Genomic DNA, 27,840 nt, shown 5'->3' with positions numbered 1-27,840 from the left:
ATATACACCAATATTTTTAAAAAAAAGTCTTCAGATTTACAATTTTCATGATAAAAAGTATTATTGTCATTTAAAAAAAAAATAAGTTTGGTTTAACGCTCTTCAAATGGATAACAATTTAATTTTTTTAAATATGGTCCTTAAGTATGCTTAAAAACTCCAGAAACCAGAGTTAAAATAAATTTGGTATAAAAAGAAAAATGATGGTGATCATTCTTGGTGAATAACGCTGTATAATAATAGTAAGTCGATGGTAATATGAAATTACTAACGACTGTATAGTTAGTTACAGATTTTCAAAAGTGAGTAAATATAAAATGTTGATAGATTTATATTAATATTAATATAATGGGTTTTCAAATTATCATAGCTCAATGTCCCTTGAACCTAATATCTTTAGTCCACAATGTTAAGTAACTTTTTTTTTTTTTTTTTTTTTTTTATTATTAAAATATATAGTAAAAATTTACAATCTGTGTATATAAAAAAAAAAAATACAATAAACAAATATGATAACAAAATATGACGGACAAGAGACGGCGAGTAGGGAAGCTATCCAGTGATAGGACTCGTAGACGTGACTGCTAAACTAGCTCATTTTCAGTTTAATAGGTCACGACACCAACGACGTTTAAGCCGACGGGAGGGATTGTCCGGGATTGACACCGTGTGTTGATTTGCGATAAGTGGGTTGGGATGGAGAAATAATTTTGAGTGGAACTTTTTGTAGTAAGTTTTAACTAAATTATCAACTGCTTCTATGTTTAAATCTTTGTGGAGGGTGTGATTGGAAATATACCAAGGAGCAGACGTGATTGTACGGAGAGAGATCGATTGGAAGGCTTCGATAGTTTTTAATTGTGATGGTTTGGCACAACCCCATATTTGGGCACCATACGATTTAAATAACTTAAAAACTAAGTGTTTGAATTTTGATTTATATACACTAATATTTTTAAAAAAGTCTTCAGATTTACAATTTTTATAGTAAAAAAGTTTAATTGTCATTAAAAAAAAAAATAATAATAAGTTTGGTTTATCGCACTTTAAATGGATAACAATTTATTTTTTAAATAATATTTAACCATATTATGGTCCTTATAAGTGTGATTAAAAACTCCAAAAACCAGAATTAGAATAAATTTAGTATTAAAAGAAAAATGGGGATGATCATTCTTGGTGAAAAACGCTGTATAATAATAGTAAGTCGATGTTAATATTAAATTACTAACGACTGCATAGTTAGTTACTGGTGTTCAAAAGTGATTTTCCCTCAAAAGAAAATTGTAAGGTCAAAATAAAAATATAAAAATATTATTACTAAATATTGATCGCATTTTATTTGTATATATTTTTATAATCAAATGAAATTCGAGATCGGGTGACAGTTGACTGTAGTTTTAAATTCCGTAAATTAATAATAATAAAAAAAATAATAATCATTTAATAGTGAATTTGAAACCTGCTTAAGACAGCGTTTGCGCTCTAATATGATAAATCATATTATCATTTTAAATTTCGGCTTTGAGTTTAAAGTGTTCACGTTTTTTGGATGAAAAAGTTCTATAAGACATTAAGATCCCATATCGGACAGGCGTTATGTTTAAAAAAAAAATCAGTCTGGCGTGGGCGGTCAGTACAAAGAACGTCAGGCGTGATGTGGGGCCACCGAGTTCAGTTTCCCCGCGGGTCGAATGATTTCCCGAGTCCATGGCGCTTCGGTGAGTTTGCTTATTAGAACGAGTAACCCACCCACATAACTACATATTACTGTGAACCCGCCAGCCATAATCTAAAGGTACATAAAATATATTTTTACTGACAGGGTTGAAATTGCAAGAGCAACGCGAAGACCTCTTTAAACGACTCTAAAGGTGTTTAGTATAATATAATGTCATTATATAACACATCATACGCTTTTAATAATGCACAGGTAGGTACATTAATAGCCTATAAAATGCGTTTAATAAAGGCGACTCGGTGATGCCATCCAGGAACCCCGAGCGTCTAGTCTGTGCAGCCTTTGTCTGTGAATATTATTATGAAGGTAAGTGTGCGTCTGAAATATTTAAATATTTAAATTTATATATTTTTATTTCGTGTTTTTAAAAATGTATACGAAGTTACGAACCGTGTTTCGTCTTTAATATCAAAGAAAAAACACGATAGCTTTTGATAATGATTTATTACGGATTTATTTGATTCCGAAAACGATACCAATCGATTTTTGATCTCGTGTTCACATTCATATTTTATAACTGCAGATGGGAAATCGCACAGAGATCATATTATTATTATAACAATTCAATTTTCTTCTTATTATCCAAAATTATAAACATTATAATAAGCATAAAAACGACGAGTTATTTTAATGGGTTTTTTCTCATTATATTCAATTATAAGCGCTTGGTCGTTGTTATATTTTCAATGGACGATTACCAAAATAAAAAATAACTACATTCGTAATGGTAAAGTAAATTATAATGTCCATTTAATTTAAATCGAATTCGCAATAAATATTATTAATCACCTAACTAATTCTAAAAAATAAAATAAAAAATACATTTTTTATCATTTTTCATCGGTTAATCTATTTGAAATTAATACAATTGTTTGTAGTAACGCGTATTATTCAGAGGAAACTCATAAGTTACAGGTATAATAACAAATAACAATATAAATTAAAATGTTCTTATTCATATCGTATAAGTCATGTTTTTCACATGAAAGTACATATTATCCGTTAAGAATTAATGAGCGATTTTCTATTCTCTTTAACATTTAACTTCAACTAAAAAGTTAAATATTTTGTAAATTATAATATCATTGAATTACATAATGCACGAGCAGGCTTCACATACGCTGCAGCTTAGATACTATTTATACTAAAAGCTCTTATTTTATATTTTAATATTACATTTCTGACAGTACTCAGATTTGATCTATTTTGAACATGGTACATATTAGATTTTAGGTATAAATCTTTTCATTTTTATCAAGTGCAGATATACCACAAATTAAATTACCTTTAAAATTCTTAAAGTTTTATTTTTGGGAATCACGGAAACACATATTTTTCAAGTTTTTATAATTAAAATTCCAATTTTTAAGATATTTCGATTTACAAAAGTGTTGCAACATTAAGGGGTATAAAGTTATAGTAACTATTTGAACCTTGCCTATCTTTACTACAGCCCTATGGTACGATGTTCCCCAGATTACGCCTATACCAGTGACAGATTATTACCAAACAAGGAAATATGAAATGATTTTGATGTTAAATATTATATCAGACGAAACGCTTAGTAGTTACACCGAGTAATTCTGATCGTATATTGAAATAAAATGTTAATATAATATTATAATATATTTCACTTTACTTTCCTGATGACCTGGCATCAAGTGACATGGATCAAGAGATGAAACGAGACTGCTTCGGCACAAGTAGGTATGTGTAGGTTAGGTCTAGGTATATATGTAGTAGGCTGAATGATTATTATTAATATACATTTTCTAAAGTATTAAAAAATAGTTTTACGGGTGATAATGGAGAACGAATGTTGAAGATGACACTCGGGTCTGGGAAACATAATAGTAATAATAATAATAATAATAACAATAATAATAATATAATAGGTACCCGCATTGCAATATTATAATAAAATATAAATACTCTAATGGGATTTCATACCATAACAGGGACATTGTATCGTATTTTTAGTAAAAACAACTACTCATTTTGATTCAAACATACGTCGCAATGCGTATCTCGATTTTCATTATGAAAAAATATTTAACGTTCCAAACCATGTATGACTGTAGGTATATTATGAGAGAACGCATTATGAAAAAATATTTAACGTTCCAAAACATGTATGACTGTATAATGACGTATATTGTAAGAGAACGATTGAGCCATATTTTTTTTTTTACTTTCATCTTTTCAATAGTAATAAATGTGGTTTAAAATGTATAGGAATTGTAATAATTCCAAGAATTTCAAGTTAATACCTGCATTTAATCAACTAAAAATAATTTTAAAAATGTGCTTCCGTCGTTCACTCGGAGAAATTCGAATATTTTTTTAGAATGAAAATCGGATTGAGCATTGTGACGTGCATTCTATCGGAATTAGAATCGTCCGTTGACCGTTCGAGTGAAAAATAACAAATATTTTTTTAGTGGTAACAGAATAAAAGTTGGAATGTATACGCGAGTGCGTAAAAAACAGTCTACCGTACGCGTTTACTGGAAACGTTTTTACTCACACTTACGAAAATTTACGAGTGACCCGACGACATGGCCAACGGCCGCAAACGCATAGAAGTTGCCAATAAAAAATTGTTTCTTTGTGGATGCGACGCCCTTTAAACGGTTACGTTCAACAATAATAATAATTATTATATTATTTCATGGCGATAGTGAATGGTTTTTACATTTTCAACATTTCCTATTCGTTGTATCATTACCCTTAAATTATCATCATTATTGATTGTATTATTATATTTTCATAGTTTTTTCCTCACACAAATATTATGTCGACCAATCATAATATATTTTATATCTTAGCACATTAATTTAAATATTAGTTTATCTTATCAATTTTATTAACGAGTTTGATAATAATTAATGACAATTTTTTTTTTTAATTCTATTACCAAAGTTTTTATGTCACCCTAATATTTATGTTGTACGACGATACTAAGTTGATTTCGTTAGTAGGTTTATATATTTTGTTGAATGAAATCATCCCAATAAAGTTTGTAAATTATGTTATAACTTTTAAAAAAATTTAATTGTTTTTTAATGAGTGCATAGCTTTCAAAATGTGATACGTTTTATGTTTGAAACGTATATTTCAAGTCCTATAAAATAAAAATCATATTTTTAGGAGTCTTATTTTACGGAATCGCGTTTTGAATATTGTTAGTTAATTTTTCAATTATTTGATAAACTATAAAGTATATATAGCATAGTATCTTATACATTCGTACGATCTATTACACTAACACAGTGTTATAATAGACCGTATAGTTACTATATCACTAAATATATTATTATGTTTAGACGAAACAATAATTAAAATCGAGCCGACTGTGTGAAGAAAACTTTCATTTATCTACAGTTGGGTGGCCACATACCTATTATATACTGACTATTGATACTTATGAACGGACGTGCTGTACACTATCAAATAGGAACGCCTTTATTTAGTGAAAAATGAAACACGGAACTCTGAAGTCTCAACCGGATTCCATGATATATAATAATTTATTGTGATGAAAATATCTTGCAAACATGATGCGAGTAGGTATAATACACAACAACTCCGTTTAAGTGCCTACTACTGTAGTATTACTGCTGCAGTGTCGGATACATTAATTATATATAATTTTATAAGCGTCGAGCATAATGTATTATACTATTATAATATGCGAAATATGATAACCATACGAATATACAATAGTATGCACCTACCGCCAACTAACTCTACACAGTGTGATATTATACCTACCTACTGTTCCGATTTAATTTTTACCTGAAGGGTTTTTCAAGTTATTATTATACGCGTGTATGTCGTTTTATTGTCCTGAAGGATTAGAAAAAACGACTGGACCGTGACGTTCAGCGAAATATTGTTGTATTATACTCGCGTATATGTGTTTGCAATCAACGTCGTACAATGCGGTAATCCGATGAAATTGTTCATATAATAATAATAGCTGGTGTATAATACCTATCAACGCAACCCCAGACAGGCGCAACAGCTATATGTATAAAAGTCGACTGGATGGGGGAAAGGGTGGTAAAATATTTTTAATACGAAGTGCTCAGCCTCCTCAATGCCTACGTAATTAGTCATTTTTTTAACAAATTTTATCGTTTAACGGTCATTCAATATTTAATTAACTTTATTCAACGCAAATTTTATAATTTTATCGTTACATATTATGTTAACAACTACAGCTATAAACGTATAAAAAAAATTCAAAGGCCCATCTCGCAATAGGGACTACAAAGCACTATCAAACAGGTACCTATACTATAAAATAATACACACTGCACCACGCGCCCAATGTTACGGTTTAGGGTTAAAATCAACGACAACAATGCCATACTCAATGTTTCGTCAACACGACGAACCAGTCTACTTTTTTTATAATATAATATAATATATTATTTTATTATATATATGGACATGAGCTGCAGAAATAGGTGTACCACAGCATCCGGCTAATCGGCTTTGCCATTATCTGTACCCGTACAGTACAGCCAGCAAATGGTGTTTTTAGACCGATTTACGGTTATCGGCACGACCATTACACAGATAGATTCCCGATACATACTTAAGCGTAATTATCGACGAGCACTTTGCACACGTCGTGTTTACTCGACGCTCGGTATTTATTTATTAGTTATTACAACCGCTCCATCGTATACAGGATGGTTCATCAGTTCGCCACAAGCACGTTTACTACCATTTTCAATTCAATAATGCAGTTGTGTTCAAAATCAGATTTTTGGAATTTTCCAATGTATCATATTGTTTTATTATTGAGATTTTTTGTAGGTACTATATTATATCTTGAGGAGTGCCTTGTGGATATACGAACTTCTGTTTTTCAAATGAGAATTCCCGTTGTCCACTGTAAATTATGACGTATCGAAATCGTGGTTCGAATAAGTAGTGTTTGAATCATTTAAAAAAAAAAAACAGAATTTTGTATCACAACACTCCCTAAGTAAAGCAAAAACATCAAGATCATTGAAAATGTGGTACCTACCAAAGTATGTATGATATTTAATGAAAATCCGAATTTGAATAAATGTATTAGTAACGAATGTCGTGGTTGGAGGGGGGAGGAGTGAGATGCTTGGCGAAACCACTCTGTATAATAACAATAATAAATTATGCAATGTGTATAATACGAAATAATAATAAATCGATACGACATTACAGTTATAATATTCTGGTCATTATTATAACAATATTATTACGACTATATGTGGCGTCTGTAACGCGTTTAGTATAGGTTTACCCCACATCGGATAAAATTGTCACATTGATTTCGTATGCGGATAAAACAAAATGATCAGATATTATTACGGTGTATTTATAATATTATTATTATTATTTTGTAGTCGCGTAAACTGTGCTCTGCAGTGTATAGTTTGACAGTTGAGTTTGTTGGCGCTTATAATCATTTATTATATAGATCGTTATTCGCGTACGCTGGTATTATTGCAATACGTTTAAAGTGTATTATTCATAAAGCATTAAAATCGTACGCATGAAATTAACCATTGTGGTGTGCATTAATGGTGTATTTGACGATATTCCGTAACAGAAAGAGGAAGTCCTAACCGTTATTATATTAATAATAATTTACTAACGATACAGCTACGCGTACACACAAATATAATATATAGCTCGTTAGTCATTGCCGTATCTAGCGCATAAGTTTTTGGTGAGGAGGGGTTTTATGACCACGGAGAAACGTTATGGGTATATTATACTAAAAACACGTTTTCGAGGTACTTTTTTTTTATATATATTATAACGTTGTCGTTGGGCTGGTTTAAACACGAAAAACTAACTATAAATCGTCAATGTCGTTAGTACTATTTTATGGTTATTTTTATTAATTACAATTCTACATTGTAAAATGTTATCTGCTGGAGGCTGTACATTTTGCTGCCGTTCTTTTATTTATAAACAATTGGGTTCAGTATTCTTTTTAGTTTTTTTTTTAGATAAAAGTAAACATGAAAAAAAAATGGTGCCAAAACGGACTTAGTGCGAAGTAAAAGTTTGTTTAAAACGAAATTTGTTACTAATCCAATAAAAACCATATTATATATTTTATGAATGTATGTGCTCTGAAAATGCTCTCTAAAATTCATAATATCTATTTTTCAACGAAGAAACAATATAATATATAATTTGTTTAAACGAAATCTTTCCAAAGAAATCTAATTTAATGGTTCAGATTAAAGCTGACAATAACAAAATATTTCAAAATAAGCCATATGGTTAAAGAAACATTTTGAATGAAGTAAAAAGTTTAAGTATAATATAGGTACTATCAAGGTATCATAGCACATGGTAAGCCACAACCACGCATAGGCGCAAATAACATTTGAGATTTGGGAGAGCCCACTATAGTAATATTGAATAATCTTTAAAAAAATGTAGGAAATGTTTTGGGGGTGATATTGAAATTTTGGGGGCTTAGCCCTTATTTACGTCCATGCAACCACATGTGATTTACACACGTTTATAATAACATTATGCAGGTTTATGTTTTTAATGGTAAGTTTAAAGTTTTATTCAAAAAAGTCAAAAATTATTTAGAAAACTGACAAGTTGGGCACTCGCTTCAGTGCAAGGTAGTGTATTGTGAACTGTAATATTGTATTTGAAAACAATTTTAAAAATAAAAATAGAAAAACAATTTTGTTTGAAGTTTGGTATAAGGTATAGTTTTAGGTTAGGTTAGATAGAGTTCAATTGTGAAAATTGAATGCCTAGTTACATCTTAAAAGCAATACGCATTATTGTTGCCCTGAAATATATTTTATAAGCCCAAATGAGTTGTCCTTCATCTTGCAAAGTATAAAAGTACACTGTACAACTAATATATTTTTCACATCGCTTAGAAATAAATACGCGTGAAAGATTTAATTTTAGTTTCTAAGTTGACTTTTAGAAAGGCATAGGTATTTTTTTTTAATAGATAGTACCCATTAACTTTATTTTCTCAGTACAAATTTAAAAATTTGACGGACAATTAGTATTTCCATTTGAATATAGATACCTGAAACGTAAATTTTTTATAATATTATAATTAATATAATATTTTAAATTAAAATGTTTCATAAAACACTCAGAACCGTACCTGACATAAAGTTAAAAGTTGTAGCCAAATAGTCTATACAGAGTTATAATATTCGTAGAGACAAATGGTTTATAATCTGTGAAAAACGAGTAATTTATATGTATTTATTACTACCAATGCACGTAAGTTTGCAATAAAGAGAAGGTTGGTGTTTTTTGAAAGTACCTAATTATTGTTGGTTAGCTATTAAACATTAGTGTGACCTTACGAGTCAAATTTAAGTCTGCAAACAGAAAAAAATTCAATTGTATTTGTCGTGGACGTGCCAGAAAATTCATTATAACAAGGCAATCGATAAGAGCATTAAGGAGCTTAAGGAGAAAACATAAATCTAGTTTAGTGTGGGCACACGATGTTTCGAACTTAATAACTTTTAACGTGTGCTTATATTGCGTGAGCTGCACCCTATTAATATTACAAACATAACGCACACATCGTGAACAGTTTTTGTTGAACGGTTTTCCGTCAACTATCGGGCAAACCGAAATCTTCAAACGAAAACCAATAACAGTCTAAAGTTTGATACCATAATAATATGTGTGTGGTATAAAGTCAAAAAGGGTATACGATTTGAAAAGTTCAGCAAATAGAATATTCTTGGAGACCTCAAACAGGCCGAAACAGCCATTTTAACTATTAAGGTTCCCATGAAAATTATTTTTCTCTCGATTATCTCGTATTCATATTCACGTTAAATTGTAATGCATAAACTACGGAAATTGCTCACTGGTTATAATTTTCGGGCATGATAACGTTTTAATATTCTTATTACGGTCCAAGGAAATTACAAAAATTAGCATAAAAAAACGGCGAGAGTTCAGTTAAATTATTTTAATGCGCATTAATAATAATCGATATTATTTATATTGCAAATATTTTAAGGAATTTTAGATTTCAAGCGGAGAAAAGAAGTTATTGGTAGGTACCTACAACTGTTCTGATGTGCATTTTAAAATACTTTTCCTTGGTCTAAAATGTATTTATTGGTTATTTAATGTACATGCATTTGTTCATGTATCATAAATCATAAATGTAATTAATCATTGTGTAGTCGAATTGATATGTTTTTTCCTAAATGTATAAACAATAAGTTACAATATTCTGATATTTTTCTAAACATAAATAAATTGAATGATTAAATTTAAATTGCTTGTATTTAATTGGTTACCAGATATTTTAGATCAGTGGTTTAATAACGTTTGAAATAATGTGTGAAATCAGGTTTTTTGTATCCAAATACTTGATAATATAAATACGATGACAATGTAAAAAATCATCTGTATAAATATTTTATAAAAAAAATCTTTTTAATGAGAGAGAAATAGTATATTATAATATTAACATTAATACTGTTCGGTTTGCATTTGACAAAAAGCCGAATGGTGAATAATATTATAATACATGTGGCTGACATAATATCAGGTTTATTACACTTATTATTTACAAAGTAATAACAATCGGAACTGTGGTAAAACCAAATATATTAATTCTGTGTAACACACATTAAAAGCTTAACAATGTGTATACCAATATAATATACCACTCGTCCTACAAAACTTATGAACATCATAACAATATACTAAAATAGTAAAATGCACGATGTTGCAGTGTAGTTCACGTTGTTTTATACCTATGATTTAATATAAAAAAATAAATTATTCTCGTCAGAAACTTCATTCCAACAATTTTGTTTGTAGTGGGTACCTGCGCTCTATTTTGCATAGGTTAAATGCATAAATCATTCTGAGGTCAACTTTCATCTTCCATTCTCTCTCAAACGCACCGTATTCTAACTCATGGGAATTGCATGCCACCTTTTAAATGCCCCCCAGATGAAAACAAAAAGGAACCGCAGCATGATCACTTTTCCTCCGAGCTCATTGAGTTGTAAAAGTGTAAGTAAACACTGTGAAACCAAATAGGTACCTGCACTATAACTCAGTGTAATTTCTGGGCGTTAAACATTGTTAGTTGTGTGGATTTAAATTATCCAGACAATACCAACAATACCACTCGTCGTGCTCCGACTTGAAATATATCGTCATTTGATAGGTATATTATGTTAATATAAACGTCTATATATTATGTATCTAGGTAGTAGCCGAATGGGAAATCATTTTGTAGAGTTTTTCTCGTGGATATTTAATATTATTATTAGATGAATTATAAAAAACTCATTGTTTAACGATTCTAAATAATTCAAACGACTAGTGCGTACATTGTTGGGTCTAGGTATAAAATCACCCTCATAATATTAATTTACAGAAGTGAAATAGGTATAGGAAAAATGTCGAAATATTATTACAGTACTAAAACGTGTACACAAGTGTTTTAAATGAATTATATATTGTATAAAAAAAATCAATAATGGTGTCTTATTTTGATGAGTCCATTTTTATATACCTATAGATTAATTTTTTATGGCATAGAAATAATATCATGGATTCCAAAAAAAATTTAATTTCTCTTAGGTCAAATTATAATTAAAAGGTCTTATGGATATCACAATTGATTTAGGCAAAGAATACTATGGATCTTATAAAGATGTCTTTTTGATTTTTTTTTTTAGACACTCAACGCAGTTCATTAAGTTTTATATCATAACTCTTTTATTGACTAAAATGTGAACAAACATAGATGCCTTGAGAATTCTGAGGGTTATATTTTAAATTACAAAACGGAGACTAAAAAATAAAACAAGTTAATTTAAACATTTCATAAATTAAATATACCTTTTAAATGATGCCAACCATTTGTTTGCACTGTCTAGGTAAATATTTTATCATTTTTAAGTAGAACCTCTGAGTTTTACTGACTTCAGTTATGATAAAATAATTTGAAGTTTTGAGTAATTAGACTTAATATTATATACTGTGAGTTATATATTTTATATTATAAAATATTGGACGTCTACTAAATGTGACATATTTTAAACTTCAAAGTATTGTATTTCAAATCTATATAAAGTACCTATAGTATAATATGTAATTTTGGACGGTAAGATTATGTGTCTATAAACAATTTATTTGAAGTAAAATTGCAATACTTTTATTATGATATAAAATAAATAAAACATTAAGACTAAATCTATACTTACAGTTCTTAAATATTCACTGGATTCACTCGAACCTGAAATAAAATACATTTGAATTAGATACAACGTTTTTTATTTAATTAAATGCATTAACAATTATTTTTTAAAATTTGAATACCTTTTGTACTTAATATGTTACACGTTACAGTATTATGTAAAAGCGTAGATTTGATTTATCAAATGAATTTATTTATATTTATTTAAACTCAGTTTGGTGTTAAATTATATAACTCTTGCCATACCTAATCGATTCTAAAACAGCCCATTTTTTCTGTTAAAATAATATGCAGATTCCAACAGTATATAGATGAATTGTGTACATTTCGACAGACACGTGAATTAACGATATTAAAATAAATGTTATAAGTAACAATAATATATTTAAAATGTAAATATGCAGGCTATTCGGCAGATAGGTAATGTCTTATTACTTAATAAAAAAAAAAATGTATTTCTAAATCCTTCACATTAAGTTTTCGTGTAATAACGAAACGACAAGGTATAATATAATATTTGTATTCAATTATACGTCTATACCGAGTCCAACTGATCTAACACTTCATCTAGGTAAATGAATGTTAGGTATTTATATTAAATTCAATGTAGACACCTATCAAATGTACAAACGAGAATGTATAAAAATTATGCATACATTGTATACATCGATATAGTTCTTATTGAATACCCAACTCAAGTGGGACATGATTGGTAATGTTTAAAAAAATTGTATATCTCGGTAATTGCTGATTTGACACGAAATAATGAACTGCTATGAGATTCTGAATTCGGAAATCTAAGAAGCCATTGGGGATCATTTTGAAGTACTGTAAAAATGACATTCAGTAGACGTATAGAAAAATATCATTAGAGATGTGCAGATAGCTAGGTATGCTATGTATTTTAATTTACAAAATCAAACTAAAAATGTTAATATTGTGAACTATTTGAGATTAATTATTAATATATGGAATTAATTTTACAATTGGAGATTATTTTTTAACCTTCAGTTCCACAAATCGTCGTAATTTAATATCCACTATAGCAAAACGAACACGTGTATATGGTTTTTTGTCAGTAACTGTAGATTTGAATAACGTAATAGTTAATAATTAAAACATGATAAATATGATAAATAACGTTTAATTTCATTTATTATTAGGTAGTTATTTTGATAGTATTAATATACATTTAGATACCTAAGTATGAAAACTTTGATACGAATGCAAGGTCACCTCCAAATATATTTAAACCATACAGAAAATAGTTTTCTACAGTTAGTTTTATGAACACTTAAAATTTGAAATACGGCATAAACACCTTGGTAAACTGAACTGAGCTCAAAAACGTTTCTCGAACGCAATGATTTATGGTTGCTTTTGAGTTAAAAATAATAATACAACACTGGGCCAAGGTATGTGTGACTAGCGAGGCGAATGTCCACCAGCTTTTATAGGTTCACTATTGGGACTCCTCTTTTTAATTTCATTCATAATGCAACTTAATGAGTTCATATTTGTTTACAAAGGAACAAAACATTGTATATGTAAATAAAAACAATTATAAATATTTGCAATTATAATATAATAAATTTCAATTTTAAAATTCCTATTCAGTGTCTTACATCTATTGTTTAAGTTCGGAAATGTTTTAAATTTTAGTCAAGAAGAGTAAAATCTGTAGTGCACTACTCAGATCGTAAAAATATTGAGTGGTTAATGATGAAAAAAAGGCTATTCATTCGTTATTTGTTAATAATTAAAAGTAATTTCTTGATACAATTAGAAATGCAATAATTTTAATTAAATGCTAAGTGTTGGTATTGTAGTTGTTTCATTCAAAATATTATGTACGTGATGTACAATAAGGACTACCTATGTAAAATGTTAAAAATGTAATTATAATTAAAATATCTAAATTTAAAGTTTCTCAAAATTACTAGGTAGTGTTTTCTGTTTAAATAATAACTCTATTCACAGGACAATACTATACATCAGGTGTATCTATAATATCTAAGCACCAAAAATAAAATTATGTTATGGCTCTCGTAATTATTATACGAGTCAATTCTTTAATATTTAAATAAACGTCATTATAATTATATTGTAAGAATTTAAAGTTTCAAAATGACTACCTGAGAAGTATTTTTTGTTCAAATAATCATTTTGTACACACTATATATAGTACTATAGTACTATAGTACTATAAACCCAGGCAGAAAATATAAAACACGTTATGGCTTTTATAATTATTTAACGATTGAATTCTTTAATATTTAAATACTTTGTTAAACATTTTATAACCTGTTTGCCTTGAACAATGTACAAATTATACGATGTCAGACTAACTACAGACATATGTCACTATTACTTGATGTCATATGGTTGCAGTTGATTAATATAAGACATTTTTAACATTATCTGATTTCGGCTTATTTAAAACTATCAACGCCAAGGAAATGTTTATAAGTAAAATAAGTTTTTGTTTTATACCTATGTATAATTGTTCTCCAATCAAATACAAAAATAACAGCAATTTAATCCATAAACCATTATAATGACGTTAATATAAGTACGACCAATTATAATATAGAACAATCGTTAGTTTACAAAATTAATTATTAGTAGGTATACTCAGTATACCAATTTGTAATTGTTTTAATCGTACGAATAATATTTATTATTTTTTAAACTATATTATAATATATAATATTATTTTGAAGCGTTCTTAGTTATATAAAAATGTATTTTATATTATACTTTGTATCCGAACTATTTAAGTATTAATTGGTTTCATTTTCTAAATAAACGTTATGAATATTATGCTTAAATTTATGACAAGTTTTTATTAAGAATTGATTTAATATAATAAGTTATTCAAAAAACCCTATAAATTTTAAATTCAAAAGAATAAAAATTTAAAAGTTGAGTAATATTAAAAATATATCTGAAATAAATAATTTATAATATTCAACATAATTGCTTACAATTTAGTTCTAAATATAACATGTTCATTGTGATTTTAATTATGAAATAAATATGAAAGCAATATAAAATATTGTTTGGCTTAGAAATAATATGTGTGTTTTTTTTTAAATGTTTTATTCAAAGAAATATTTTTAATATATACTTATTATAATATAGCACAATAGGTAAACTCGATAATAAGGTTTTAAAATAAAAATATTACATAAAACACGTGTAGAAGAAGCCACACCTATAAAGTCACCTCTGAAATATATACTAATATATTTTTTTTTGCAAAATGGTGTATTTATTATATTATTTTTAATGCGTATTTTGGCTAGTGTAAGTAATCACTGGATTGGTATTAGTTAACTTTCTTCATTAGAACATGATTAGTGACTTTTGTAGTCAAAGTTATACGAGGTGATTATAACATTATAAGGTTTTTTTTAAAAAATTCGGATATGAGGGATATAAACTGCGAGCATTTTCAGGAATATTAGGTTTGAAAATTTGAGATATTGAATATATCATATATGTATCTAAAGGATGAGTATTTTATGAATGTTGGGTAGATTTATATCGATTTCTGAAGTACCTAGGTAGGTAGGTACTGCTATTAAGTTGCCTTATATAACATAATGATATTTCCACCGACACCAAGGTGTACTTTTGTTAGGGAGTGCTGTTGTTTTCTTAGTCATTGTACATTTTTGAAAACTGTACATCCTGGGTAGTTGGCAGTTTGGTCATTTCCGCAGTTGGCACATTTGGCTGGGAGTTTGGAATTTATTTTACAAGATTCTCAACTGTGATACTTACTGAACTAGGCGGAGTTTACTTTAAGCAGTAGCAACGTATGTGACCATAATTCTGACAGTTAATGCACTGAGGAGTTCGTTTACGAATTTTCGGTGCTTCAATTTTGGATTTCGTATAATAATTTAAGCGAGAAAATATTTGTTTTATGTTGTTTGGGTTCTGTCTAAATCGACCAAAAATAGTGGGAATGCAGTTTTGGCTAGTGCGCGTAATACGTTTGGGTTATTTCGAGATGAAATTCCAATTTTCCTTAATTCTTCTTTACGTATTCGATTGATGGAGTTGAGTGTAAGTTTTGAATTACTACCCGATAACGATTTTCCTCTAGGGTTTGATAAGTATAGAAATTTATTTTTTTCTCTTTTAAAAATGTTATTATGATTTATGTTTCTGTAGGAGTTTTTCGTGTAAGTATTTATCTTAAGTTTGTTGGTTGTACTTCTGCACGAAAATTCGGAATTTTGTTGACTGATCATTTTTATGTTCTCAATAAATAAGTTGAAATCTTTAATCATGAATATAATAAAAATTGGTGGTGTTATTTGCGCTTTTTCAGTGGCTTCATCTGTAGAATTTATTTTCATTTCGTTGTGGTTGTAATCTATTTGGAGAGAAGTGAAACGATTTTCAGTTACAAACTGAAAATTGTTATTACTTTTTCTTGTTTTATTTTTCTGTAAAATATTTGTATTTACTGAGTAAATACGTTCATCTCGTCTCGGAGATTTTACGCCAGTCCTTTTAATATTGAATATTGCATAATCATCGTCCATCGTGATTATTTTCTGGTTGAACTTTTGTTTCAGATTTGATTATTAGTTGACAATTTATTATTTTAATTGGCGATACACGATTATTACTCATACAGACAATTACCACTCGAATGGAAATATTAAATCGCGTGTGCCTCATATTGACTCGGAGGTCAGAGATAGTGGGGAGTTTCAGTTTTAATTGAATACTGAGTTCCGGTTACAATTGAAATTAAATTAATTATTGAATACTAGGGATGGTGTTCTCTTGTGGAAATATAGATTTTGTATAATATGTTAAACATAAGAAAAATAGATATAGTTTCAACGATTCAAAACAATGTTGACACTTTTGTCTGTACCGAACCGAGAAGAAATTTATCGTTGATGCACGTGGCGAGTGACTCGGACGCACTGAGAAATATTTGTGTTAAGAAAATAATATTGCATTATTACTTTCATTAACCTAAATGATTTGTGCTTTGCAAACACTATAATATCTACTAGTTTTTCGTGATATGGATCTCGGGAATATCTAGACATAATCGGTGATAGTCAAGCTGGAATGTTTGAGTGTATATTTTGGACAGACTTTGACACTACCATAGCCAATTACAGTGATCCAAAACTTATTACAAATAAAACTGTGTTTTTAGAAACAGAATCCCGAATATTGTAATTACACAACGAAAATAGAAAACCTTGGGCTTGACTACATGCTTTCTGACATGCTCGAAACGTGCCTGTGGTTTATGTCCTTCAAAACGACTTTCAACGAGATGTGCTGTAGCCCGTAGTATAGAACTGCACGTCCTCCTCTCGTTTTAAGACCTACACAACAACACCCTATCTTGAAACGAGAATTATGTTTTGTAGTATTTCGTGTCACATTTTGGTACAGACCCGGCCTTAACAAACAAAAGCGTATGTGCGGTTATTTGTGGGGCTATATGTCAAGGAGTGGGTGGATTTAGATAACTTGGAACGATAGTAATTGACTTCAACGAGTGACCAACACAACAATTAACGCTTGATTAGGGACCAAAATAAGGGTGCGCTAGCATATAGTTCTTGAATGCTAAGGATAAAGAGGGTAGTTCCTTAATCACAGGACATTTTACAAATTAACTGGACATCGTATCCGTAGCAAGACAAATAATAGTTAATAGTTAATAATATAATATAAATATTTATATATATATATATATAAATATTATACAGAATATCTCGAGCTGCATAATATTCCATTCATCAGGGATCCTATTGGGCGTGACACATAAGGGACATCTGGTATAAACATAGGTAATGGATAATAACATATTTGTCTAATGTCTTTGAATTAAAGATATGGCCAGTATAAATGTTGTGTTTGAAATGTTGAAAGGCAATATAAAAATATGTATAGTAATTACTAATTACTGATATTGCTGTATTATAATCAATTAATAACTAATATACATATAGGTTCAGAAAGTCATTTATTTGTAAAAAATCCGTTCCTAATAAACCATAATATATTTATTTTATGACATAAAAACTTTTTTTTAAATTTTACAAGCAATATACAACCTGTATTATTTGATACAATAAGAATATAGGCTAAAAGTAACAAATATGACTGGTTACCATTATTTTGATGGGAACGAGCCCCACCCATTGATGTCACTTCCTGTGATTACTTAATTATTAAAATATTTAACATAAAAAAATTAAAAGTCAATTGTATGCTTTTGATCTGGTACTGAAAATATTAGCGAAAAAATAGATGGTTAAGATAAATTAATACATCTGGACCTGAAGTCCTTTATGAATAGGTACTACAATTTTAAAGTGAACATGAATTATTATTTTAATATTTGTCATGGCTCGAGGTCAATATTTAATTATTGCATAAAACTACATTATATGCCTTACTCTCACGTATAATTGACTTTCTTTACCTAATTACAACAGTATGCTTTGTTAATGGCCATTACAAATTCAATTAATACGGCATTATTATCAATCATTTATGAAGCTGAAAAGTCATTGTTGGATCTGATGTAGTCATGACCATTTTAGGTATAATTGAATCTTCGCACAGAGTCAATTTATTTGAGAATTACTGAGAAGTAAATTAAACGTTGATGATAATTTTATCTCCATTGCATAAAATTAAGATTTTTAATTTATGTAACGATTCTATTAGTGTTAGGTAGTTACGAATTGTTGATATGAAAGAATGGAAGACTCGACGATTCATATTTTTTGGAGACTCACTGAGATACATTTTTTCAATGATTTTTATAGTTGGATTTGTTTTGTTAAAATTGTTAGTATAATATTTGATTTTATATTATATTTATGTTGAGTTGAAAGTATTTATTTTGTTTTTGAGTTTGTGAAAATATTTCACTTTGTCCCAAATGTATATTACAATGCTTAAAACAATAATGTTTATACCTTTTTTTCATAATTTCAATGAATATATAATAATAGTGTGGTTAACTTAATATAACATTTTAAAATAATATAAATAAATTTATTTTTTTAATTCAAAAAATATTATATTATATTATTTACAAAATGTTATATTTATCCAAAATATGGTTGAGTTCTTTTGAAATAATTTTATGTCTATATTAAACTTAAATAAGCAATTATTAATTATTGTTTGTTTAATTAATTAAAATAAAATATCTATCCCAAATCGATTTTACTAAAATCAATCATGCCGTATATTTCTATACCTTGGTAATTATAGGTATTATTTACGCATGGGAAACTTATAAGCAGGTTAAAACAATTATATATTTTCTTAAGTACTAACCTACAAACCCGGAAACCTTCGTGACAGTATTAACTAAAGTGCTGATATATACAATTATTAATATTTTGTTTTTAATTATTCAAAATTATTTTATCTACCAATATATTGTCATTATTTTTTTTCATACAAATTTGATTTACTAATTATATTATAGATGTATTCGGTCAATGTACAGATTATTCAAAACAAATTGTATCGAGAAAAAAGTGCATAACAAAAAATATGATTGAATTTGATTTAAAAAGTACTAATATACAACATATTATCACAGTTAAAACCACAAACTTTTTGATATACCATAATATTATTATGCTCCCTTAGTATATTTGATATTATATTATTAGAATTGCATAATTTTGAATCAGTAGGTAGATAGCTATAATGTATATTGGATTATTAACTTCAGTTACTGTTTAGATGTACACCTGTAACCTATAATACCTAATTTATACAAGTTGAAATCTTTGTATTATTTAAAATGTCTGTATTTATTTAATACTTCAAAGCTCTTAGCAAATTGAGTATAAAATAAAGTGAACAATGTCTTATTAAATCTACGAGTTTGTACCTACAATACTAAATTATTCTCGCAGTGATGCTCGGAAAATATGCATACATCAATATTTTCTAATGCAATGCTGTCCAAATAAAATAGAATTCTATGTGAGTATGTTCGCCAAAGTTTGAAAAAAAAAACATAACAGATATCTATTGTTCCACATCATGTAGTTATTATTATTAGTATTTTTATTTATATATATGTATATATATAAAACGAGATACACGATAGGGAACCTTTTTAAAAATAATAATGTAACATTTAAATTGGACCTACAGTGGATATATGAATTGTATTTCTAGATCCTTATAAAATACAACAGCAGAACATATTGTAAATAAAAAGGTTTATAATATTAAAATGGCGAATAAGTGAATAGTCTCTTGTTGACAAATAAATCCGTATTATTGCTTCAGCGAATACCCAGTATAATACAGGTACCTACATCTACCTGTGTTTGACAATGTCAAGAAATATATGTACAATTTTAAATGTTTTTAAAAACTTTTGCTAAGCTAACAACAATTGTTTGAACTTTTATTAATAGCTTTAATAAAATGTATATACCACTGATAAATCAATAAATTACACATTAATATATTTATATGAAATATAAACAAAAAATATAAATATATTTCTATCATCGTCGATAATTCTGCACAAGTGTATAATATATAAATCAAATAGAAATAGTTATAAATGTAAATAAAAAAAGGTAATTGATAATAATCATTATGATTGTGTCCAAAATAGGTAGTTACCTATTCAAATGTGATTATATAAATAATTTACCCATTAACAATGTATGTTTGTGCTTTAAATCTTTAGATAACTATACATTTTAAAAATAACTCAAATTATAAAATAAAAAGAATATTAGAATATACCTATACAATGTACCAGTCGTTATAAAAATAATGGAAAATAAACTTTGTAAATAAATAAAACTACATGTCATTAAAATATTGAATACACCTTATAAACTTCAAAATTCAATATATATATTTTTTTTTGAAATTAATGCTTCGACAACCGAGGTCATTAACCTGCTGAAACTAAAAATCCTGGGTGGTCACCTATCCGCGAACTAGTGACACCGGCCGGTGCGTACACTCAGAGCACATTCGTGACTGAATACAAACACCAAGCCACCATTAATAATTATTTTAAACAATTTTTAATTCGATCTGTATACGAAAATTGAACGTTCGATTCAGAGTAGGTAGGTAATATTTAAATATTTATGATAATAATAATAATAAAGTAAATCCCTTCCGCTTGCTATTCGACTAATACCAATTGGTATTACCTATTTATGTGATATTAAGTAGGGTAGTATCAGACGTGTAGTACATTATGCATAGGAACGATACCAAAATGGAATGTTTGTTTAGTACTTTCAATCTATAGCGTTAACGTTTACAACTAATCAAGGAATTAATTCCACCTGAAAGCTGATGGTGAAAAAAAAAAACAACCCATAGCTCATTAACGTTAAAAGTGTAAAAAAAAAATTGTTCGTCATCATTAATTATTGAGTGTACTGAAAAACAAATTTCCCCTATTCGAAGGTGAAGGTAATTTCAAAACATTTATCGGAATAATAATATTATTGTTTTACTCTATTTCATAAAATCAACAACGGAATAAATGTGGGGTTCTTAATTTATTTGTTTCCGAAAAAAAAAAACAACAACGAACAATTGGCTTGGCGATAAAACATATTGATTAACGATTAGTAATAAATATAAATATATATAAACAATAGATTATTTCACAGAAATTGTTTATATCGTCAATTTTACACATAAACTCTAATTATCTCCCACGGAGTTTACCAATGGTAATAAAAATATTTCATGAATTACAGAAGTTAATGTAAAATAATTAAACAATAATCAGTGTACAACGGATATTTAATTATTTTCAATTGAGCACATTATCCGAAATGATCACGTCGTTGAATAAATAACTTAAAAATAAATAACTTGATAGCGTTAAATTGTATAAAGTTCAGTAAGATGATGCACCGGCCGATAAAATATTTTCACCACTCTGATTTTTTAAACTTTGAATGTTTTTATTTAGTTAGCTATTTATTCAAGTTTGGATAATGTGTATTGATAAAAATTATTGTTTGAAAAAAAAAATTTACAGTGATGATAATAATATTATAAATGTCTCAAAAACAAAATCCGCGAATAAAAATAATTAGAAGCTAATTTAATTCGGTGATTTTTTTTTATAACAAGATGGCTAATGCAATTTAATAATTTTACAATGCATTTATTTTGTCCATTGTTCAGTTTGTGAATATAATCTGTATATTTTATTTCATAAACAGAATTATTATAAGAATTTTCAGACAAAAAAGGAATTGTAATTATTTAAATTATATTGATTGTTGAGACATTTGTTTTCTATATAAAGATGTGTATAGATGCATTTTTAAATTTTTATTGTTAACAGATTCATATTTTTTAAAATAAAAGTGAGGACATTCACATTTTTTTTGTGAAAGATGATATTGAGTTTTAACATTTTTCAAAAACCATCACTTAAATACCATCATAAAAGAACCCATAATGTATTATTTTGCTGTCAAAGGTGATGCAACTTCAATTACAGGAATGTCTGCAGCACATATAGGTACCAAATTAACATTTTACTGTCGGTACAGAATATTTGAACGATGTAATTAATGGATGCGATTGTATTGAATGAATTATAAATTAACGAGATAGCCGATAGGTAATTATTACAATTGTATATTGATTTTAAAATATGTAATTTAAAATGTATTTAATTGATACGTTCAATTTGAATATTGAAGTCCAACGGTGCTCTGCTACTGAAAGTTTCCAAATGGTCTTTGAAAATGGTCTTATGAAGAGAATTCGTTATTTTTTCTCAAATTTGTATGAAATGATAATTAACGGTATGCAATGTAAAAATGTTTTATTCATATTCATATTATTCATATATTCAATGCACCTTCAAATAATATCCAGTGGTGTTGTATGTGAATATAATTCGTATATTTGATAATATTCATTGTTCATCTTTAATAGTTCTTTGAAGCTCAGAACATAAAAAAACAATGAACACTATAATTTTGTCTTATTCTGTTTGAATAATTTACTTTTATACCGTACAATATTATTGTAATAAGTAGATAACAGCTATTATAATATAAATATTGTGTTTGCACAGAATGTACCTGTATGCAAAATGTTATTCGTTTATGTTATGATAATTTGACGTGTTTAACGTTTAAAATCAGTATATCATATAATACACATAATTAAATTCAAGATACATTTTAACATAACCAATTTTTAAAACTCTTCCAATTTGTGTGTCAAGTATTTTTGGTACCTTCTGCTTTTTTGTTATTTTATATTATTACTTAATTGCTTTATAGATGGGAAACACAAACGGGTGTGCTATGCATTGACATTTTTTGATATGAAACATAATATTATTTGATCAATTATAGCAGTTTGCTAACCTCAGTCAGTGAAAACCAATTCGTTATTCTGCAGGTTGTAGGAAAAATTAAGAAAGTTAATACCAATAATAATTGTGTTAACGAGATTTTTTTTAAATGTTAGTCATTTATAAAAAAAAATTTAAACATTGTCTACAGTAATATGTACATGAATAAAATAATTTCCATAAATATCTTTAAATTTGAGTCATAAATGTGAATATTCTTCAAAAGAATTATATCAGAAATAATTACATTATAAAAACTAAAGCAGCATTCAATAAAATGTTTACAAATTTTTTTGAACATAATGCTATTAATTTAAAAAGCACAACCAATCTGTGTTTACTTTTTGATCGTTGAGAGGCATATAACCACATCAAACACATTGACCACATTTTCTACACTTCATAAGTATTTTGTGATAAGAAGAGAAGGAAAGCCACAACTTCTGGTACAATACATAACACGAAACTTTAAATCCAGGGCTTGCATTTGAAAAAAAAAAATCCGTTTTATGTTATTTAGAATTAAAGCGTTATCCGAGTTTTGAGCTTTTCGTTATTTAAAATAGTGTAAATACCTATTAAATTTAAAAATAATAACTAATTCGGGTAGGTTACGGCCTGGATACGAAATATAATATAATTAATTCATAGATTGTTTTTGTATTAAATAAATGTTTCTACAAAACCAATATACCTTTTAAATAAATAGATTTTAAAATATTTTGTTTTGCGTTGTATTTCGTTCAATGATATTCTATAAATTACGTTTTACGTTATTTTTCGTTTAATTATATTCTGTAAATTACGTTTTGCGTTATGTTTTGTTTAATGGTATAATATAATATATTTTGTTAATTATTATGTTATGTTTTGCAGTAGGTATTTAAATATTTTTGATTATCGCTTTCCGTTATAATTACGTTTACAAATATCAATCAATTTTTTTGTCAATTATAACGTTATTTTAACGTTTGCAAGGCCTGATTGAATTACACCAATTCCTGACGATTACTCAAACTTGTACTTCTTTTTCGTTATAATTTGGCAACGGCCGCATGTATACGTTGCTATAATATCGATTAAATGACTGCAATATAGCAAAACACTCTCAATTTTTGTTAAGCTAAAGATATTATTATTTTAATTATTTATTCTTTTTTATTTTACAAGACTCGTAAGAACATTATAAATACTTCACATTTACAACAATATAAACAAGTACCTTCCTAAATATAGATCAACACTCTATTAAAGCGTTTTGGCTGTTGTTATACGTTAACGTTATATCGTGCCTAACATAAATTTATTCTAATTGATTCATGTCAAACAATAATTATTATGTAGCAATATTGAATTATTTTTCAACATAGAAAAACAAGATGTATTTAAGTCAATGCAATATTTTATCTACTTGGAATTTAAGATTAACCCTAATGCCTTTAATTTAATTGATATACGGGATTAAAGTAATAGCATTGAAATAATTATTGCAGAAAATTGTGTAAGGACACGTGGTACGATTTCAAAGGAAAATAAGTGTGTCGAAACGAGCGAACAATATTTGTCTTATATATATATATAATATATTATATAGATAATAATATATTACGAGAAGTGTCCTAGATGTGAACGCGAACACACACAATGCACGTCCTCCAAATATTGTACATAGCGAATGTACTGGTAAGAAATATCTATAGTAGTAGCTTAACGTTCACGAGGTGTTACAAAAAATTACAAGAGTTATTTGTGAAATAAACTTTAAGTGTTATTACATACACCCTTATTTAAACCCAAAATTCACATAAAAATGTAGTGAAAAACGTTATTTAGTGTTGCGTGTAAGACAGGTACATCTAAGTACATTGAACATTTAAAACTGTTATAAAATAGTTAATGTTTAACGAAAGTTAGAATGAAACAAAAATAATGTGTATATAAGAAGAAGAATGTTTTAGCAGTGTTTACCAAAAACTATTCAAAATAATACTGTTCAAATAAATACGATTAATTGTGGGGTTCAAGTAATACGGGTATATGTTAAATTTGTTTTCAGCAAACATTGTTATAAGTTATTTTATAGTTTCATATTATATATACAAGTATAAGTCAATACAAATATTGTACTTTAACTTTTTCTATTCAGGCGATACCAGTCATAATGATATTATTTACTAGTATCATATTATAGCTATAATTCTCAATATTTCATATTTACCAAAACTATACTTTCTTACTACCTATCGTTGAAGTTATGAATTTAATAAATATTATTTTATTGGTTATTGTAATTTTTTAAACAGAAAAATTGCCTCATAGTTTTCATTTTCTTATAAAATACAAACTAATTAATATGGATAAGTACCTAATAAATATAGTATAATTTTAAAATAATATTTTCATTGGCCTTCACACGAGTATTTAACTTAGTGAGGCACAGTTATCTTTTTTGATACCAAAATCAAAAAATAAATATGAGAAATTATTTGCTTTAGATGATTTTAAATTTTTTATGAAGTATATAATTCAAATTGTACTTATTTATTGATATATTAATTTAACCCACACTTTTGAATGATACAGCCAACTATATGAGATATGTACATAGAAGATACGTTGATGAGACGACTTTTATCAATTTGGTACCTATTATAATAACATGATCATCGTTAAGTTTATTTGATATATCTACACCAAATTTAACTTGCACGAGACGAAAGTATTTAATGGCGTTATTACGTTGGCGCCGTCCATGGCATTTTTGCACCAATTTATTGTGTACCACATATTAATAATCCGATTTATTTCGTCGAATGCTACGTAATTACGTAATACAACATAATTCGGACGTATTGTCTGATAAAGTTATATTAAAAATACCCCCGTTCAGAAATGTTCAATGACATTTTTAAAGGTTACAACTTTGGTATGTATTTACCACCCAAAACCATAAAATGTCAATTTTATAATATTAAAATTGAGCATGTAATAATATTCTCATTTAAATGAACTAACGAGTTACAGTTGACTTATTAATGGGTTTATTACGTTTATAATATTTATCATATTTTTACTTTATTTTCCAAATTACAATTATGAATACATTTGTATTATAAGTTCGAGTAATCCAATATTTGACTCAATGTTCTGAAAAACTAATCATACGGATTTGCAGCCTTTCGTACACAATTACATCGCTTACCTACGTCAATCATGAGTTATAATATATCCAATTTTTATAGTTTTTGTTTGGCATTATAATCATATGTACAATTATTCAAAAATCAAGGCTGAGTATTAACGAGTTAAAAGTTAAAATTAAGTTAAAACGTTAAGTTAATTAACTCGTAACCTTTTTTTCAAATTAACTTTTAACATAACAAGTTACTTTTTTTTTCAAGATTAACGTTAAAACTTCAAATTAATTTTATTTCAAAAATATCTAAATTAAGTTAATTTTCGCCTGAAGAATAATGCAAATTTTTAAATGTGTATTTTCTTTGATGTATCATTTAAAATTTCCTCAGTCATTTTCTTGGACGTAAAGAAAAACTATCCAATAAACCATATTATGTGTCTGGATTTTTTTTATTATTGCAAATTAGCAAATTTCAACTTTACACTAAGTTAAGTTACTTTTTTTTCAAAGTTAGCTTTTCACATAACAAGTTAATGAAAAAAAATACGATTAACTTTTAACTTAACTCAATTATTTAAAAATAACTTAACTTAATGAGTTAAAAAAAATCAACAAGGCTGGGCAAGGCCTTGTCAAAAATGCATATCATACTTAGTATGTTAAGTTATTCAAATTAGTATTCAGTTACCTCTCATGGTATTTATAATAACAAAATATGTAGATAGGTACCTACATTTTATTAATTTTTCCATAAGGGTGCTACACTCATAAAACACAGTTGCGTGGTAGAGGAATAAAAGTTGTTTGGATTATTATAATGTTATTATTTAAAGTGTACTCCCAAACCTCTCCAAACTCTTTGACATAATTGTGCTTTACATTATAAAACCATTCATAAAAATCTACTTCGTCAATTTGGACCTACAACATTTCACTCAACAAGTTATGAAGTACAACGGATCTTAAAAATTTTAAAGAATGGATTAAAAAACAAAAAATGTACAACCACATCATTCCTCGATATATCACAGGTCTTTGATAGAGTTTAGCCCTAAGGATTTAATATATAAAAACTAAGAACCCAAAAACTTTCAACATATTCACCTATATAACATATTACAGACATTCATGATGAATCGCACCTTCTAGGTATAGATAGGATCTGATTCTTCCGAAGTACCCCTAAAAAAAAGAATCAAGGTTCCTTCTTTACTCTGTCTTAAAACGAACGTTGTTTATCATCAACTGATAAGACATGCCAACAGACACGTACACAAAAATAAAATTAAAGGGGGGAGGGGGTG

At 27.6% G+C, this 27,840-nt stretch overlaps 1 protein-coding gene across 1 annotated transcript in view; it reads right to left on the bottom strand.

Annotated features, from left to right (window-relative positions):
• Positions 1-27,840, bottom strand: part of LOC100162115 (sex peptide receptor) — a 229,472-nt gene that overhangs the window by 171,016 nt on the left and 30,616 nt on the right. The window contains exon 2 of the mRNA XM_001944418.5: positions 11,998-12,029. The gene's annotated coding sequence lies outside the window, so the exon portion shown is untranslated. The remainder of the gene's footprint in view (positions 1-11,997; positions 12,030-27,840) is intronic.

The sequence above is a fragment of the Acyrthosiphon pisum genome, chromosome X, assembly GCF_005508785.2.
Source record: "Acyrthosiphon pisum isolate AL4f chromosome X, pea_aphid_22Mar2018_4r6ur, whole genome shotgun sequence".
In the NCBI taxonomy this organism is placed as follows: Eukaryota; Metazoa; Arthropoda; class Insecta; order Hemiptera; family Aphididae; genus Acyrthosiphon; species Acyrthosiphon pisum.
The sequence above is the reverse complement of the archived record's forward strand: the minus strand, read 5'-3'. Positions and strand labels throughout refer to the sequence as shown.